Here is a 6,688-nt window from a genome sequence, read left to right as displayed (position 1 = left end):
TCAGTGTTAAGAGTTTCACCTTTCCGGGGAAGTGAAGGGAATTCTCCAGACTTGGGACAATGCACACATACAGAGCGGTAGGTGTGCGGGGCTTTCTGTTGGGTGTGATGGGGGAAGGGACTCACAGCAGGTGTGCGGATGCGGACAGAGGAATGTCTGTGTCTCATTTGATTAGTTTCACAGTGCAGCTGCTGTGGGATCTTGCTGTGCATGCACTGTCCTGGTCCTTTTGCCTGCCTTGAAACAATGATCAACTTCTTTGAAAATAGTTCACTAAATGCAAAGAAGGTTCCAATGTCTTCAATATAAAAAAAGCTTAAACTTGAAAAATGGGAGTGAGGGAGTTCATGAACACTTTCTGCAGAGACGGAGGGGACATTCAGCCAATATCACATTGCTGCCTGTGGGATCTTGCTGTGCGACCAATATTCTAGCCTCCGTTTAAAGATTAAAACAAGAAACACACAGAAAACAATTATCATAAACTGTGAACTGAATTTTGAAACTGCCATGTGCTTTGGATCTTCCTGTGCACAAGTTCCATCAGAAATCTCGAAATTAACAGCAGTGAGGTCAGATTAAAAATTAATCTCATCACTGTAAATAATTCTTGACGGCCTGGAATGAAAATTCTTAAACTTGAGGTGGGTATAATTGTGGAATTAAAAAATGTGTCTGAGGCAGAGAGATAAATGTGAGGATGAAATTAAATGCACAGGGTTCCATTTGAATATAGTTTGCTGTGGTGGTGATTGTCGGCACTTTCGCTCTATGTCTGGTGTTGCGAAGCTGAGTTTGTGAAGTGTGGTCCCTTTAAAAGCTGGTTTTGCGTCCCTTTGAAGGTGGACTTGTGGCAATGCTTGGAGGCTGAAAATGCAGATACAGACAGGATACACAGACTATAATATTTGTAGCAAAGATCAAGAATCAATGTTACCATGATAACAGGCTTTGCAGGCTTTTGAATTTTGAGTTCAGCCTATCAGTTGAAAGAAGGCTCTCAGTTATCAGGAAGTTATCAAATGTTAATTCATTGTTGTGGACAATATCAGACAAATCCTGATGTAGGAAAATTCATAGGTCATCACAGTAATAAAACCAGGCAATCAACTGCCTGCCTGCAGTTCAACTGAAGGGCTGCCACCTCTCAAAGCCAGAGAGGGAAAGTGCAGCTCTCTCCAGCTTCCAATATCTCTTAATAGACCTCTCCATCGATCTAACAAAGGGAACCAAATCAAAAAGGACTTACAGGCAGTGGAATCAAAAGAAGAACGCCAAAAGTTTTCCAAACCTGCTTGTCTATACTTGTTTGACTAGATTATTTTTTGTTAATGAATGGGCCTTGTATTAATTAGAACAGCATTCCTGTAGAATCTTACTTTAATCACAACGTTACTTCTTTAACTGAACTTCCTTGTTAGTTAAATAAATAAATTGTTAATTGTTCAGTTAAAGTGAGTATCAAATATTTCTGTTAGTTAACCATTAAACGTTAATGAAGAACAGTTCACACCTTCCCACACACCTTTCACAGATTACAAAGCAGGGTGTTCCTCTTTGGGGAATTTAGCATGGCTTGTTAAAAGGACATCAACCTCTGTCTCATGACGCTGTCTCTCTATTTGTCTCATAGAATTTGTCTCATAAAATTTCTTAATCTCCATTGTGTAGCTTGTGAGAGAGAGGAAGTGAGAGAGTGGGCAGAGACTGGGCTGAGGAAGGGCTGATGTTACAGAATGTGGGAGTGAGAGAGAAAAGGGATGATCAAGTTAAACAGAGGGAAAGATAGCTGAACATTGTGGAGTTGGGGTGGAGAGAAAATGCTACAGGATTTGGGGCTAGAGGGTTTCCTGTGTGCAGTCACTGCTGAAGTTCCTGTCACATCTTTCCAGAAAGGTGATGTTCAAACACTCCAATCCTGAATCAGTCTGTTTTGAAATGTATCCTGAGGAAATGAACAGCTTCTTCCCAGTTGAGGCCTGAGCCACTTGCAGAATAGGTTGGGCAGTGTGGAAACATTGCTGGCTGTGGGATCCTGCTGTGTATCAATGATCTGCAGCCTATACAGAACTGCAAATGGTAACCACACAACCTAAAGTGCAAATTAGCTTAGAGACGCTAAAGCACATGGGAGGGAGGAAGGGTTAAAAATCAAACCTGTGGCCTTGGTAAAGGCTTGTCCTTAATCCCTGTGTCCTGTTGCGTTTTCAGATTTGGAGGATTTATTATTTTTTGTGGGGAGCGGGTAGGGAAGGTGGTTCAATACCTCAGCTTCTGTCACTACAACTTTCCCTCCCTCTGTTCATCCATTTGCTTCAATGTTAATTCATGTAATTCATGTAAAATAAAATCTCAGTGTGATTTGTTGTTTTTATTATTGTTGTGGGATTTATGAGGGATGTGCAGATGGGACAGAGGGTGGGGAAGAGCGGTTCTCTTTTCCCTCTCGCCCCTTCCATCCGTGTGTGGGATATTTTGGGTTGGAAAGGACATTTCTGTTTCACTGAGGTGGGAGAATCCTGTTCTTTATCCTTAAGATTTATTGCACCCTCTGTGACTAGTTCTCAATTCAAGGCCTAATCTCAGGACCCTCAGGATGCCTCTTTGGTTTGCTTCATTCTGAACAGTCCCTTTGTTTAATTGGATGAGAGCAATGGTTAAATATATCTGCAGGAAGCAATTTAATTCACTTCACTCAGGATGTAATTGTCAATTGTCCAACTCTCTCACCCAAAGTTCTTGTTAAGTTGTATTACGGTGAGGGAGAGAAATAGAAAACAGGGAGGGGATGGGGTGAGGGTAAGAGAGAGAGAGGGAGACAGAAACAGAGACAAAGAGGAAGAAGCCTGAGAGGCAGGGAAAAGTGAGAAGATAAATTGTCATGGGGGCAAGGGTGATAGGGGGTCCTCCACTGTGTGATAACACCCTAGCTCCCCAGTCATGGAAACATATAAACTAGAGGCCCTGCCTTTCATTTTTATCGAGGCTGATCATCAAATTTAATATCTTGATTCCCCTTTCCTCCATATCCCTTTGTCCCTTTAGCCCCTCAAGCTATGTCTAATTTATCTTTGAACTCACAGAACGTCTGTGAACTCTACACATTCACCATACTCTGACTGAAGAAAGATCTCCTCACCTCAGTTCTGAAAAGGTTTGTCCCTTATCATCAAACTAAGACAACTAGTTCTGGACATACCACCATTGATAACATTCTTTCTGAATTGACCCTGTCTAATTGCTTCTTGGCCTTTTGGCTAAGATCAAGTGTAGCATCGACATGCTGTGCTTGGTTGAAGTCATTAGTTTACATTGTAGCTTCATTTGAAGCAATTTTTAAAAACGACATCTCGGCCTTTTGGCTAAGATGCAAATGAGATCAAGCCTTGGAGGAGGAGCTATACCTGCTCCAATCAGCTTGGATCATGTAGATCAAGCCTGAGACAGTAGGTGAGAGCCCTGTCTTGTCAGCTTCGATTGGGAATGTGTCAACTTGTTGAGACTCTGAATTGGACTTGATTGGATTGAATTGGAATAAAAACAAAAATCCTGTTAGAATTTTATAAGTTTCCATTTGATCCCATCTCATTATTCTGAACTCCAGTGAACATAATTCCAACCAATTTAATCTCTCCTCATATGATAGACCTTCCATCCCAGAAATCAGCCTGGTAAACTTTTGCTGTACTCTCTCTATAGCAAGGACATCCTTCCACAGATACAGACACCAAAACTGCACACAATACTCCAGGTGTGGCCTTACCAATGCTTTATAAATTGCAGCAAATCACCCCTCTCCCCAATTAGAAATCATCTGGCTATGAAAGCTTACAGACCATTTGGCTCCATTACTGCCTGTTGCACCTGCCTAGTTCCTTGCAGTGAATGGTGCATGAGGAGACCATGGTTTTGATGAGTATCCACCTCTCTCAATTTACACCCATTCAATTAATAACTTGTCTTCCTAATATTCCTACCAGAGTTGATAGCCTCACAGTGATCCACATTAAACTGCATCTGCCATGTGTATGCTTACATCCTCAACCTGTCCAAATCACTCTGAATATTCTCTGCATCCTCTGCCCAGCTCACCCTTCCATCCAGCTTTGTACCATGGAGATGGGGAAATTTGGGGAGATGCATTCAGTTCCCCCTTCTGGGGGACTAAATAAGCCACATCCACTGGTTCCCCTTGGTTAACTCCACTCGTTCCACCCTCAAACAATTCCAACTGATTGTAATTCTAATTCCTCTTTTGTGAAGACATAGTGACCTTGTCTGTTTATGTCACTGCCTTCCAAATGCCAAGTTATGAAACCCTTGAAATTGGATTTTTGAAACTTTCTGACTACCGACACATCAGGCTCACTGGTACATAGTTCTCTGTTTTCTCTCAATGTTGATGTCTGAATAGGAGGCTTTCTTACCTTCCTCCAATCTGTAGAACCAATCCAGGGTCCAAAACAAATAACCACCACTGGATCTACTATTCTGAGTGTCAGTTCCTGAAGTACTGTGGGATGAAGATTATCAGGATCTGGAGATTTATCCAACTTTAATCACACCAATTTCCCCAAAATTTGTACTTTTCCAGTACAAATTTCCTTCAATTCCTCACTAAACTTTGTTCCAATCAAAAATGCTGGTTCATTATTCATGTTTTCCTTTATGATGATCAAAGATAACTACCTCAGCTATTATTTTGTTCTCCGTTATGGGATGTTTCATTTCTGACTGCAAAGGTCCAACTTTTGTCATTCTTTTTCTCTTTACATACTGGAGATTTTTTAAAAAATTCAGTTATATTCCCCGCTAGCTTACTTTCATACATTATTTTTCCTTTATTAATCAATCCCTTGCTCCTCCTTTGCAGGAGGGGAAAGGCTCTCACTCACATCCTCCCAAAAGGCTGGATTGTTAAATAGTGATTGTGTTACTGACGGTGAATCTATGATATGGTTTAGCTTTTCACCAATTCACACCTCCAATTGTGTTTTAAATCTGGCTGCTACCACATTGCAGTGTTATTGTGGGATCTTGCAGTGCAGGATGACCAGCAGGATTTCTGAAATGACCCAGGAATTTTTTTTTCCCCAGAAACCCTCTACCCTTTCTGCTGCTGACCTGAATCTATACATCTTGTATATTCATCCCACTGCTTAGGGGACAACGTTTCTTAACTATCCTATTTATATCCCTCATAATTTTCTGCACCTCAATGATGTACACACCCAGTGTTTACTGTTCTAAGGAAAACAACCCGAGGCGAACCAGACTCACTTCACTGCAGAACACGACAGCCCAGGCAGCATCATGGGGAATTTCCTTTGAGTCCCTTGCAGGATAATTACATCCTCCTTCATGTGAGGCCACCAGAACACTGCACAGTAATTCAGTTCAGGACAAATGAGCATTTGCTGTAGCTCCATCATAACCTTCCTGCTCCTATATTCTATCTCTCGGCTAATAAAGACAAAAATCACATGGGTCTTCTGGAACTCTAATCAGCAGACGTTAACCACAGGATTGGAAAGCAGTAGATAGTTTATATTATTCTTGTGTTTTTGAAACAGAAAATAAACAAAACTCCAAAGATCAATCATCCAGTCACAACTTCGACTATATGAACATGAGTAACTGAACCAAATCTATTAGAAAAGAAAAAACACCAAGTTACATAGGCTATGATAAAGAACAGGCAACATTTATTCCAAAATTAAGATCATTTTTGACAGATTTCATTGAATTATTTAGCAATTATCAGGAATGTTTGATGAGATTAATATGATAGATGCCAGACACTTGAGTTTCGAGATGCCTTCAGTAAGTTAAGGTTGAACGACTTCATGAGTAATCTCAGTGTAAGTGGAATCAGAGGATAAGCAGCAGAATGAATAGAAATTGGCTACAAAGATACAACACAGAGTAGGAGTCAAAGGGATTTAGTCTGATTGTGTGAAGTGGTTTTCCACAAGGATCAGCATTGGGATCACTGTCCTTCACCTCTTACATCAACAATCAAAAAGCAAAATTATAATTTCAAAATTTACAAACCATTCCAAACTGCAAATGAGAATGACCACAGTGGAAGAATACAACTCAACACAATAACACATGAATCATAAATTATAACTTGCAAATTGGGTATTCAACTTGGAAATTAATTTTACCACAGCTCAGTGTCAGGTTGTGCATTCTGATCAGAACAATATGTTTCCCAATCACTTTGTAGAATTCAAGTATCTGAATGCTTTTGAGGACTTTAGGGCTTCAGGTGATCAGATTCACAAATCACTTGAAGGAGCATCACAGTTCAGCTATAACCATAACAATCTGGAAAAAAATGGACTGCATTTCTAAATTAATAGAAATGCGAACGTAATGCAACATGTTTTTAAATACAAATCACAGAATACTGTGTGTTTGTTATTGGGTTGTTTAAATATCAGGAACTAGCTGACACCTTCTTGTTTTGAATACATAACTCAGCTATGGAGAAATTTCACATCACACACTGACCACCAAACATCATTAGAACAAAACCTATTGCCTCCTACTTTCAAGCTATTCCAAAGATTGACAACAGAGACATCTCCATGGAATGGAGATCTCACTCACCCAATAAAAATATATATAATTAAACTTAAACCAATTAATTTCATTCCAGTGTTTTTTTCAAACAAAATAT

The 6,688-nt window shown here is 40.1% G+C and overlaps 1 non-coding gene across 1 annotated transcript; it reads left to right on the top strand.

Annotated features, from left to right (window-relative positions):
* The first annotated feature begins 3,237 nt into the window (after nt 1-3,237).
* Nucleotides 3,238-3,429, top strand: LOC145339402 (U2 spliceosomal RNA). Its single transcript, XR_013886023.1, has one exon. It is a non-coding gene; the product is annotated as a U2 spliceosomal RNA (small nuclear RNA).
* Nucleotides 3,430-6,688: the final 3,259 nt, after the last annotated feature.

The sequence above is a fragment of the Carcharhinus amblyrhynchos genome, unplaced genomic scaffold (assembly GCF_965287045.1).
Source record: "Carcharhinus amblyrhynchos unplaced genomic scaffold, sCarAmb.v2.hapA scaffold_447, whole genome shotgun sequence".
NCBI classification, from domain to species: Eukaryota; Metazoa; Chordata; class Chondrichthyes; order Carcharhiniformes; family Carcharhinidae; genus Carcharhinus; species Carcharhinus amblyrhynchos.
Note: the sequence above shows the minus strand (reverse complement) of the source record. Positions and strands in the feature narration are given on the sequence as shown.